Genomic DNA, 13827 nt, shown 5'->3' with positions numbered 1-13827 from the left:
AATACATATACATAAGCTGCTACACTGCAAAGTATTACAAACTTAGCTAGTAGAAATATATTGAAGTCCAATGAAATTCATGTCATTTTTCTCTTTATTAGACTGTTTGTAAACACATAAGTCCATTAAGCTTAGTTTGAGATAATTTTACTAATTTCAAGCATCAAATTGTATTAGTCTCTTAGCATTTATTTGTGAACAATTATTTCTGGAATGAAGCCAATAGAATAAGACAATTTCATGTGTGAAAATGAGTAAATATGTCTAGAAATAGGCTTAATAGTTTTCTTTTTGTTGTATAATAGTCTTATAATGAGATCATATATACTGTGTGCATATATAACTAATTCTAAACATTTTTGCTATTTCATGCTTGAAATGGTCTTGTTCTATTGATATTTTGCGTAATTTTAAGCATTTATTTCTAGAAAGAAATAAGGGGAACCTAGAGCCTATCCCAGGGAGCATCAGGCACAAGGTGGGGTACACCCTGGACAGGGTGCCAATCCATCGCAGAGCACAATCACATACACACTTCCATTCGTACACTACAGACACACCAACCAGCCTACCATGCATGTCTTTGGACTGGTGGAGGAAACACCCACAGCACAGGGAGAACATGCAAACTCCACACACACGGCCCCAGCAGGACTCAAACCACAGACGCTGGAGGTGTGAGGCAAACATGCTAACCACTAAGCTACCGTGCGCCCAGCAAAATTATCTGTCAAGACAAGAAGAAAGACAAATTAAAGTTTGAAGTAAGTTTCAAAAAACATGCTGAATAAGCTTACATTACATTTACAATAATCTTATGATAAGAAATATCAGTTACCTCATCTAACATTCTATGATATTTTTTGCAATGTTCTACTTAGAATCCTTCATGATAGCCTGTAGCTTTGTATTACTTACATAGAAACTTTTAGGTTTCCCCCAATGGAACAACAATAGTACAGTTAAGGCTTCTAAATTGTGTACCCTTCGTAAGCCTCAAAGTTGGTTCAAATTCAATGCTACTGAAGTTGTTTAAAAAGATAATGTTATTTATTGAAGCCAAAAAGTTATCCAATAACAACTAGGCCTGTGTGAAAATGTATTTGCCCCTGTAGTTACTAATTCCGCAAATCTATGAAACTGCATTCATAATGGTGTTCAGCTGGACTAGACATAACCGGGCCTGATTACTGCAAACCCTGTTCAATCAAATCAAAACTTAAATAGAACTTTGTCAACAGCATGAAGTTGGTTAAAAGGTCTTACCCAATAACATACTATGCCAAAATTGAAAGAAATTCCAGAAATGATGAGGAAGAAGGTGATTTCAAAGGCTTTTCGTCCCCAAAGAACCAAAGAACCAGAGCCATTATCTCCAAATGGAAAAAATTTGGCATGGTAGTGAACCTTCCCAGAAGTGGCCAACCTTCCAAAATTCCTCCAAGAGCACAGCAACGACTCATCCATGAAGTCACAAAAGACCCAGGGACAACTTCAAAGGAACTACAGGCCTCTCTTGCATCAATAAAGGTCACTGCTCATGACTCCACTATCAGAAAGACACTGGCCAAAACAAAGACACTGGCCACTGGCTCGTCTGCATTTTGCCAAAACATACCTTGTTGATCGTCAAACCTTTTGGGAGAATGTTCTGTGGATTGATGAGTTGAAAGTGGAACTGTTTGGAAGACAGGAGTCCCGTTACATCTGGTGTAAACCAAACACAGAATTCCACAAAAAGAACATCATACCTATCAAGCATGGTGGTGAAAGTGTGATGGTGTGTGGATGCTTTTCTGTTTCAGGGCCTGGGCAACTTGCAGTAATTAGGGAAATATGAATTCTGCTCTACCCGAAAATCCTAAAGGAGAATGTCCGGCCTTCAGTCCATAAGTTGAAACTCAAGTGCAACTGGATTATGCAGCAAGACAATGATCTAAAGCACAGGAGTAAATCCTAGTCCTAGAAGTAAGAGAAAGACTGATCTCCAGTTATTGGAAGCATTTGGTTGCAATTATTGCTGCTAAAGGTGAAATAACCAGAATTTTAAGTTTAAGGGGTCAATTACTTTTTTTTTAACATTAGTGATAGGTGTTGGATAACTTTTTTTATGTTTATTCAGGTTGCCTTTGTTTTATGTTGTATTTCATTTGAAGATCTAAAACTATTTAGTATGTGATATACAGAAAACCAGAAGAAATCAGCATTGTACTGTGAAAACCCAATCTGTCCTCACAATCCCCAAATCCCCCCTCAGAATTTCTTATAAGAAATTACTCAAGCTTAGAAGAAATTCCTTCCTACTCAGCAGCACTCCCTACTGCAGCCAGTTTCCTTTAACTGTACACTGAATTGTTGAATACGGAGGTCAAGATACACTTCACTGCTGTATGAGATGCCAATGCATTGCAGGGCACACACACAGGGGCAAGTTACTGTTGTGAGTCCTAATACTGCCAAGTTTTTGGACAGTGGAGGAAACCAGAAATCAGGATCAAACCAGGGATCTTGAGCTGTGAGGTGGCAACGTTACCTCTGCACCAATGTGCTACCCTGCCCAACTGTATAGTATCACTTTCACCAAAATATTCCTCACCTGTGCTATAATGTGATCAGTTGTGTTTGTCAGGGCATGTGCCATGCTGCCACTTCAGGCAAAAGCCTATTGTGTGACGCACTATAAAATTTACATTACAACCAACAGGCAACACCACACAAAAGCCATGACCCTCATACACGCTAACTAAATAGTCACCCTTTCAACACTCATTATATAGACGAAAAATGGGTAGCACATGCTGTTTAAGATTTCTGAAGGACAGTTTGATACACAATCAAATCTCTGCATAACTACAGTACACCAATAACCGGAGTCCAAATAATTTCAATGATTGAATGTAGCTATTTGACAGACAAACCACATGTCAGCTCCCACAACCAAATATTGTACATCATTACCTCTCACTACGCACCACATCAATGCACAAACACACCAATAGTTTTGGCACTTTAAGCATTTGCTATTTTTTGTAGTAGTACTCATTAAACTTCAACAGAACTGTTTCTGGGAGCCAACCCAACCAAACTCTGAGCTTTTGTGAAAGCACGTGACTTACTTTTGTCTGTTTAAATAAAATGGGATTGCTTTAACCGAGTTGAGGATGTTGCCGATTTTTCTGCACCCTCATCTGAAGAAAATTATTCATAAGCACACCATCTAATGGAAAACATATAAAAGTATGATTCAATACTGCAATTTTTCTCAGCGCTGGATTAAAGGAATGTTGCAGCCTGTAGCCCATGATAAATAACCCAGATTGTGGAGTCTGGAAGTACTGAAAGTAATTGTTACTGGGTTTCGGATCATCCTCCAAGTTTTCCGGTAATCATATCCAACATACCTCAAGGCTTCTGCATCTGTGAATGCAAATAAGAGGATTTCCAAGCTTTTATCCCAATTTTGGCCCATTTATACAATTTATCCCAGTTCCAGAATGACAATGTCTCTGTGCACAAAGCGAGCTCCATGAAGACATGGTTTGCCAACGTTGGAGTGGAACAACTTGAGTAGCCTGAACAGAACTCTGACCTCAACCCTACTGAACACCTTTAGGTTGAACTGGAACCCAACATCAGCGCCTGACCTCGCAAATGCTCTTGTGTCTGAATGAATACAAATCCTCACAGCCCTGCTCTAAAATCTAGTGGAAACCTTCACAGAAGAGTGAAGGTTATTATGACAGCTAAGGTGGACTACATCTGGAATGGGATGTTCAAAAAGTACATATGGGTGTGATGGTTAGGTGTCCACAAACAATTTGGCTAGATAGTGTAGATTTGCTGTGACCCAACAATTTCTGTGATATGAGACTCCTGAGCTCCCACCGGTTTCCACCCCCTATTAATTTCCATGTTTCTACTGTCCAATAGCAGTGGAGGGCAGGGAGTGACTTTTCCAAAATGTCATGCTCTTTATCCAAAGTGTCTTTCCAAAAATACAAAGGCAGTGGAAGTGTATTTGGATTAGAATTATAAAAGGGCCTTTAGTTTCAGCTTCAGATGCTCCACCCATGGACCACAGCATATCCGATAACTTTAGCACAGTTTTCTGGCCACAACCTTCAGAATGTTGAAGCTTACAATCTGATTGGCTTTCTCAACTTCCATGTGTATGCATTTTCATGCACTGGTTTTCAACTGGAAAAGAAATCACACAATGAAAAATTGAACACGATAAGCTTTTTGGAGTGGGTTAATGGAAACATATGTTTAAAAGTTATTAAATAGGAAGGAAACATTGAGAAAACAGTGATGACACATGATCGTCTTGCATGTTTGCTGACAGGTTATGGAAAAATGTCTGTGGTTTTTCATTTGCCATGTTTTTGGCTCAGTTTAATGACAAAAGGTACCAGTCTATCTAGCAAATGTTAGAAGCCTGGTGTGTGTCTCTGGGATGGCTGTGTAAGGTCTTGAGCTCAGTGTGCCTGAACTGGAGAGAGGACAAGCCTTGGGTCAATCCTGTTTAATGCACTCCTGACAGGCCTCAGCTGTTCAAGGATTTAGTTAGCAAAGACAGCCAGATGTTGCCAGATGTTAATTACATCCCTTTCTCTGGCAGTGATGCTTGTTGAGGCACCTCTGTCCTTTATGTATGTCACATCCTAGGTCCCTATTCTGCAGTAAAACAATGCTGACCTCTGCTTTTCTGTGTTTTACTAGTTTAGTTGTGGCTCTCTCAGGTTACAGCAGGTGCACACTTCACTCATGATTATTATTTGACAAAACAGAAATACATTTAATAAACCTTCCAACTTTAGGCTTTTGCAGAGAATGTCAGGTTTAATGTATCACCACAATAGTATGCATCAATAACCTTTTTTTTCTATTTAATACTATTCCATTTGAAAATGTTTCCATAATAAATTAAATGTCAAATTTACAGTAATGTACCAACAGCAGAGTTGCCAGAAATGCACTGTTAATTTACAGTATACAATTGTAAAGTACTGTCATATATTTACATGTTATTACTTTTATCATTGTATATTACCTGTAATATTCTGTCAATTTTAAAGCTGAATACATTTACAGTAAATACTCTCCCTCAATCACTCACTTTCAGTAACTACTTTATCCTGATCAGCATCATGGTGGATCCAGAACCTATCCTGGGAGTGAGGTGGGAAAACATTGCATTACAGAACACCATGCACGCACACACCATGCACACACACACACACACACACACACACACCATGCACATACACATCATTCACACCTAGTTGCAGTTTAGCCAGTTCACCTACTGGCATGTTTTTGGCAGGTCAGAGGAAACTGGAAAACCCAGGGGAACCCAAGCATGGAGAGAACATGCAAAACTCCACATAGATAGTAACATGAACTCAGGATTGAAAGCAGGGATCATCAAGCTGTGAGACCACAACTCTACCTGCAGTGACACTGTGCCACCTACCTGAAAAGGCTTGAAAATACATGGTAAGTACAGTATAAAATAAAAAACACAACATTTGCTTGACACTTTTATTCAAATCAACTTACTTTGAACTGAGCAGTTAAAGGTTAAGGGTCATGCTCAACGATGCAACCATGTCAGCTTGGTATAGTGCTGGAATTTGAATTCACAAGCTTTGGATTTGTACTTCAAAGGCTTAACCACTCAGCCAGTGTGCACTGATCCAACCACCACAGTTAATTCAATCTACCACTGAATTAATTCACATTAAAAGACGAATTTCAATGCTTTACTAAACATATTAGTATATAAATTCAAACTAAAATAGTCAGATCCTAGTCTATCCACTATCCACTATTTTTCAGATGTTGACAATACGAAAATTCTTACCATTCACACTCCTGCCTAAAACTTTAGATATACATTGCGCTTACATTTGCGTATTTTACTGTAAACCAATGCTCTACTTTACCAATTGTTTACAATGCAATCCTGTAAAATAATAACAGATTATTTTGGTGAAAAATAAATGCAGTACATTTACAGATAATTGTACTGTATAAAAAGAAAAGGCATCCTTCATCTTACAAAAAAGGTTCTCTTTCAGTGGAAATGATTTAATCTGCATGATCATCGATCCCTATCTTATTTTTGAACCACTGTCTGCCTTTACTAGAATCCTGTCCTCTATGAATAGTGTCTATGTCATGTCTCCCTCTGCATATCATAGAAGGGAGCATGTTCTCTCTATTTATCTGTTTTATTCCCTGATAGTCTGGCTGAGAATGCAAGACTAGGAGACCTTCCAACTGCCACTAGACAGAGAAACCAAGCAAAATCAGATGGGCTCTCTAGGCAACAAAGCTGTGATTCTCAGGAATGTATTAATTTAATGAAAGAGAGCCACTCATTCTGAAGTGTGGATAGCAAAAAGGGTGGACAGGCACAGCTGGAATGGGAGTTCCTTAAAGGCAAGATTTGGGTTCTCTATTTTTTATTCATTCCTGTCTTTGTGTTCAATCTGTGCTATTAACTGGTGCCTCACTCAGTAGTAGTCAGTTCCCAATTGCCAAATGTTTCTGAGGAAACACTGTAGCTGAACTCTTGGCTGCTGAGCTAATTCAGTTCCATTCAATTTTTAAATAGTAGTCAATCTCAAACAGTTGGTGGGAACAACAAGCACCTAAACAGAACTAACAACAAAATTACAACAAATGAAAGAGTGACTCACACACCTCTTTAATTAGATATACATGTATCATTTTGACATGTCAGCATAGCATGATGCACAGAAGCTTATAAAACATGACCTGAGATGAGAATATAGTGCCCTTCTTGGCTGTGTTCCTACCCTGAGCACATCAGTGTTTCCACTGACTTGCTGAGTACTATTTTAGAAACCTTCTTTTCCCATTACTGTGAAAACTGCATGTGGTCAGGTTGCCAAGGAAGCCACACCATAGGCAGTCTCTGTTTGCTTTGGCTTCAGTTAAAACAAAAAGAAGGCCAGATGAGCTCTGTTTGAATCATGACATCACATAAAAACCTGAAATTAAGGTAGAATTATGGACTGCATTAGAAACCACTCTTGGGAACTAAACTGTTATCAAAAAGGTCCATTTGTTTTGTGGAATTAAAAGATGGATTGGTTCAGAGTTGGAAATGTGCAGTACATGGTAAAACATTATCTATCCATCCTCTGTATTGCTTATCCTACACAGGGTCATGGGAAGCCTGGAGCGTATCCCAGGGGGACTCGGAGCACAGGGGACAGCCTGGGGACAGCCTGGACGGGGTGCCAACCCATCGCAGGGCACAATAACACATTACGTAGAATTTAGAGATGTCAAGCAGCATACAACGCATGTCTTTGGACTGGGTGAGAAAACCGGAGTACCCAGAGGAAGCCCACAAAGCACAGGGAGAACATATAAACTCTGCGCACACAGGATGGATTTGTGAGGTGAACGGGTTAACCACTAAGCCACCATGGTAAAACATCATAAATAATATTATTTAGTGGGTCTTCAAAAATTTAAAGCCCTTTTAGATATCAGACATTTAACTTTAACTAGTCAATTATGAATAAAATAGTGATGTAACCAAATAAGAAGAAATTATTCAGAATGACTAGATCATTCATACTAAAAAAAAAACCAACAAATAAAGTTATTAAGAAAAATGCACCATTGTTTCGGGGTTTTTTGTTTTGTTTGTTGGTTTGTTTGTTTAGAAAGCTTGCCGAAAAGGTTCAGTGGGTGTCGGGACAGGGGTGCAACAAAAATTCTCAGTAAGCGGGAGGTCAGATATAAAGCTCACAAGACAAACAAATGCATGTATAGTGTTCCTTCATTCATCTTTAGTAATTGCCTGATCAGGTTAAATTGGGATAATACTTTGTTTATATTTTAGCAAATGGAAACAAGTACAATTGTTAGAATATATTACAGGCATGTAAGACCAAAAAAAAACTGCATAAATGGAATTATTAAAAAAACAATAATAGGCTACCGCCTTAGATTTATTACTCAAGAGTATGGCTGTAGCAGGCCAATCTACACTATTTGGCCAAAAGTTTGTAGACACATGACCAATCACACCCATATGTGTTTTAATGTTTTTTGAACATTTCATTCCAGATTTAGTCCCTTTGATGTTATAATAACCTCCACTCTTCTGGGAAGGCTTTCCACCAGATTATGGAGCATAGCTGTGGGGATTTGTGCTCATTCAGTCACAAGAGCATTAGTGAGGTCTTAGACTGATGTTGGGTGAGGAGACCTGGGTTGGAGTCCTTGTTCCAATTCATCCCAAAGGTGTTCAGTGGGGTTGAGGTCAGGGCTCTGTGCAGGACACCCAAGTTCATTCACTCCAACCTTGGCAAACCATATCTTCATGGAGCTCAATTTGTGCGCAGGGGTATAGTGATGCTGAAACAGGTTTGGGCCTCTTAGTTCCAGCATTACAATGGAAATTATACATCATACAAAGACATTCTATACAATTGTGTGCTTCCAAATTTGTGGCAACAGTTTAGGGAAGAACCACATATGGGAGTGGTGGTCATATAATGTATATAATTAAAGTAAAACATGTACATCATTGTATTCCAGTATACTGGATAATACTTGAGCAATACATGATTTATATGTTCTAACAATTTGTCTATAAATCTATCCATATAAACCATAATATATAGTAAATATAAACCTGCTCATCAACTACATATGATGTTCCTAACCTCTCACTGTGCTCTAAGATGCTTAAAATGATCAAAAATGCATACAGAACTTTAGCAGGGCATCAGTTATTCATTTGATCGCCAGATTATTTCTTGATACTTCTTTTAGAGCCCTGTGAGTCCTGTGCATTATTTGTGGAGCAGTGAAAAAGAGTCTACTCCCATGCTTTTCTCTGCTATTGTGCTGAATCTGTGTCCCACTACATGAATGAATGGTGTATTTAATGATCTAAAAGAGGCGTTCAGCTGAGTGGAAAATGTGCAAGTCTGTGGAGTGTTGTTCTTCTTGTGTGCAGAGACAAAGGTCTACTCTGCTGTTGAATTCTCTCCCATCTCTCTTCCGTTCTTTTTGTCTCCTCTTTCTGTCTAATCCACTCAAAACATATACAGGTATAATATTGGTGGAAAGTAACAAACTACTATGTACTCCCTTCACAGTACTTGAGTATATGGTTCATTGTACTTTCTTGTGTATAATTAAATCATAGTACTTCCACTATTGCTTGCATATTTGAAAAAAATAATATTCAACTTTGTTACATTTATTTCGCCTCACCATTACAGAGTAGATGCAGAGTAGTGCATTTAACACTTTAAGATATTAAGCTATGTAAAACACATTATGGGCACATTTTTAAATACTGTACCTCCATTTCAAGACCTAATCAAAATAAAACAAAATCTGACAAAATCTACACTTCTGGCTCCAAATTCCTTCTTTATCAGCACCAGACCTTGGCCCAGTTTATTATCAGTTTTAAATGCAATTCACAGTTAAACATCCAACCTGCAGAAACATGTACAGGTAAGTCATTAGCTAGCTGAGTGAGATAAACTAGCTACCCAGACCTTTTGATATTTTACAATATGAAAGCTCTATCTTCAGCTTAAGATGTCACTTTGATGTTCAGTTCTGTTGTGTTATAGCCTATAGGTAATTCTTAGGATAATGTATGAGTTGCATTGATGCTACATAGCTAAGTATGTAGCTAGAAAGATGTAGAAATGAAAACAAACCTAGGAAGATATCGAAACACCAACTGCATTTTGGCAACATTTGCTAGCCAGCTAATGTTACATTTTTTAAACAGACAGATAAATAGAGGTTCACCTCCATTCCTTTTAGCCCAATTGGTTAGTTAGCATAATTGGTTAAAAATGTAGTCCTCAGAATAGAGAACAATAGAGTAGTCATGTCACTTGTAGACATGTAAACGTGCCATTTGTAAACTAATTACTCAAGTACGTTTTCACCAGACCACCTATTTACTTTTACTTGAGTACTTTTTGTGATCATTACTTTTACTTTTATTCAAGTCAATTATTACTACAGTAGCAGTACTCAAGGCAGTGTGTTTTACACTCTTTCCACCGCTGATAATACTAGATTTAATTGTGTACACAATTAGATCAAGATCTGTGATCTGTGATCTTTATGAATGGTATTATTTTAAATGAGCTATGTGCTTCACATCTCAAACATAGCCATAGCCATCAAACTATTAAGGAACTACAGATATACCATACATCACTGTTTAAATGCCTCTTTCTACTGTTTGTGTGACTGAACTCAGAGCTAGCAATTTTCTTAATCTCAATCTTATAACTCAAAGATATAAAACAGGGACCTGGAGTTTTCCTGACTGCTCTAAAGAAGAACCATCATCCATCTAACAGCCAGCTGATGTCATTTACAGAACACACACAAACTTCACTTTTTAAAAGTCTGGTTATATGCATATGTTAAAAAAGGACCACTCTAAACAAAAAAACAAAAAAAGAAAGAAAAAAAAAGATAATTCCCGAGATCTGCTGACACTGTACTCAGTCTACCCTGAGACATGGCCATCTCCTCTGATTTGTAATAGCATCATTATTCACCAAAATTGCTGCTAAATTACATTTACTTTCTTATCACCATGACAAAGCATCACTCTTTCTGTCAGAGCAGCCTTCATGCCCAGTGAAAATACAGAAAAATATGGCCTCCTGTACTGATAATATAATGATGTCAAGCTGTTTAAACAAAACATTAGATAGCATGACAGGTCTTTGATAGATTGTCAGATCACTAAAGTTCTTCCTATAAGTTGAAATTCATGATCAGTTTGCTCCAGTAGTCTGACCTAAACACTACCTCACTGAGCTCCAAAATAAAATCATATTTCTATCATGTTTGGGATGCTGTGTAAAATGTAAGTAAATGTAAATAAAAAGAGAATGCAATGATTTGCAAATCTCATAAACCCATATGTTATTTACAATAAAACATAGAAAACATATCAAATGTTTAAACTGAGTAAATGTACCATTTTAAGAAAAAAATATGGTAATTTGAATTTGATGGCCGCAAAAAGTTGGGACGGGGCAACAAAAGGCTGGAAAAGTAAGTCTTACTTAATAATAACTGAATTAATTACAAAAATATTCACTTGTACTTTCATTTGTGTTTTTCATTGTTCTTCAAAGAACGTTCTCCATCATTATTAAAAGTAAACCCTGACAGAAGACCATACAGACATTATAATGAAATGTTGCTTAAAATAGCCCATGCTGACTCACAACATCACTGCATCCCAGGTTTGTACTAGATTCTGAGAGTATCTCCAGAGACCTTTTATCTCGCATTATATCGCAAACAAAGTCTCATCCAGTCTTTTCTACCCAGCTTTCATTCGAGGGCACACAGGCTTTTGAAAACAGTGGCTTGTTTAAAAGTTACTGAAGACGATGCACATGCCTGAGGAAGAACCAGTCACAACATTTGTGATTGTTTCTAAGGTAAAATGTTTTCAGTTTAGTCTGAATTTGTTTATCGCACGTCTGTGTCCCTGCAGGAGCTCACCGTGGGCTTGTTCGCTACCACTGGGCTGCAGCTCAGACATCTCACGGTACTGTTTGAATACGACTTTGTTGCATGCCGGAGTGTTGTTGTGTGTAACATCGCGTTAAACGTTGTGTACAAAATGTCACGTTAAAAAGCAAATGATGACTGGTCATGTTACTGTCTGTCAGATGATTGCTTTACATCTGAGTGGGCAAGTTTTAGCCAGAATAAGGAAAATGCACTTAAGTGCTAAAAGTCAAAAGTCTGGCTTTTCACATATAGGCTGAACTGGGAGATTTATCGGCCAATGTAGATCATTAAAAAATGACAAATATTGACCGATATATATATTTGCCTTTAACGATATATTGATTTGCCACTAGTCTAGACTATGCCCAGTTCTGATTCAAATTTGAATACAGATATTTCGAGCATGACACAGCTACAGAAACAGCTACAGACAGTGACATTGCATTACACTCCTAGACAGTACAATTAGCTCTACTGCTAAAATGCAAAGCAAAGACACAACAAATGTATAACGTGCAAATCAGAATTTACAGTACCAACACACTAATGATTACATAAGGAAAGGGTCTACATAATTATTTTCTCTTTTATTTTTTTATCTTTACTAGTTGCTTATCTCATGTTTGTACATTGTACATTTGTACATTTGTAGATTAGATTGCAGTCTTCAATCCATTCCTCTCTGATTTCTTTTTAATCATAAATTCAATCAGCACATCAGAATGCAATACAGTTTTGTTAAATTGGGGTTAGTAAACCTTTGTAGTCATGAACTAAACCTGTGCAAGCATTTGAATAAATTCTTAAAGCTCTGATCATAAATTAAATACTTTTAATACCTGCTGAAATTTACCCCATGGTTGCTGTTGTCAATTAGCAGCTCTTATACCAATTTGGACAAAAAGTCAGACTAATCTTGTATGTTAGTATTATTATAAATAATGAATATTGACAATATTGTGCTTTGTTGTAGCATGTCTCTGGGTCAGTTTTTCATTGTTCACATTCCAAACATATTATACAGGACTTGTTTAACAGGGATTGAATAAAGTGGTTTGTTTGGGAGTATAAAAGCATGGGAACCACAGTGAAACTGTGCATTGTCATTTCCTTATAGGAGACTCAGAAAGCGTATCAAATAACAGGACACTATTGTTAGATGGCTGGTATGTTAGACATATGCAGCACATACTCTGCGTTAAGGGATTTGTGGACAGGCAGCAGTTGTGATCTCTGCCATGAGCACAGTGCTCTCCACTAATATTGGCACCCTTGGTGAGCAAACAAGGCTGTGAAAAATTGTCTTTATTGTTTAACTTTTTGATCTTTTGTTAAAAGAAATCACAAAAATACTCTGCTCTCATGGATATCAAACAATTGCAAACACAACACTATAAATATATATATATTTTATGGTTTATAAAAATATATATATATTTGTTAAATGTAGGTGTGCAACAATTATTGGAACCTTTTTCGCCAATACTTTGTGCTACCTCCCTTTGCCAAGGTAACAGCTCTGAGTCTTCTCCTATCATGCCTGATGATGTTGGAGAATACATAGCAAGGGATCTGAGACCGTTCCTCCATTCAGAATCTCTCCAAATACTTCAGATTTCGAGGTCCACACTGGTGGACTCTCCTCTTCAGTTCATCCCTCAGGTTTTCTATGGGGTTCAGGTCAGGGGACTGGGATGATCATGGCAGGACCTTGATTTTGTGGTCAGTAAACCATTTTTGTGTTGATTTTGATGCATGTTTTGGATCATTGTCCTGCTGGAAGATCCAACCATGGCCCATTTTAATCTTTCTGGAGGCAGTCAGGTTTTCATTTAATATTTGTTGATATTTGATAGAATTCATGATGTCATGTATCCTAGCAAAATGTCATGGTCCTCTGGCAGAAAAACAGCCCAAAACAAGAGCCACCACCATATTTAACCATGGGCATGAAGGATCTGGAGAGATACTGTATGGTGGAATGGTATCAGATCCCTTGCCATGTATTCTCCAACCTCATCAGGCATTATAGGAGAAAACTCAGATCTGTTATCTTGGCAAAGGGAGGTAGCACAAAGTATTGGCGAAAAAGGTTCCAATAATCATTGCATGCCTATATTTAACTAAGATTTTTTTTAAACCTGTGTTGTGTTTGCAATTGTTCGATATCCATGAGAGTAGAGTATTTTTGTGATTTCTTTTAACAAAAGATCAAAAGGTAAGACAAGATCAAAGTATCAAAAGGATCAAAAG

General features: G+C 37.6%; 1 long non-coding RNA gene across 1 annotated transcript; it reads left to right on the top strand.

Annotated features, from left to right (window-relative positions):
• The first annotated feature begins 2506 nt into the window (after positions 1 to 2506).
• LOC128634511 (uncharacterized) lies at positions 2507 to 8066 on the top strand. The gene is made up of 3 exons (XR_008397704.1): positions 2507 to 5182; positions 5327 to 5499; positions 7198 to 8066. It is a non-coding gene; the product is annotated as an uncharacterized LOC128634511 (long non-coding RNA).
• The last annotated feature ends 5761 nt before the right edge of the window (positions 8067 to 13827 follow it).

The sequence above is a fragment of the Ictalurus punctatus genome, chromosome 13, assembly GCF_001660625.3.
Source record: "Ictalurus punctatus breed USDA103 chromosome 13, Coco_2.0, whole genome shotgun sequence".
Classification (NCBI taxonomy): Eukaryota; Metazoa; Chordata; class Actinopteri; order Siluriformes; family Ictaluridae; genus Ictalurus; species Ictalurus punctatus.
The sequence above is the reverse complement of the archived record's forward strand: the minus strand, read 5'-3'. Positions and strand labels throughout refer to the sequence as shown.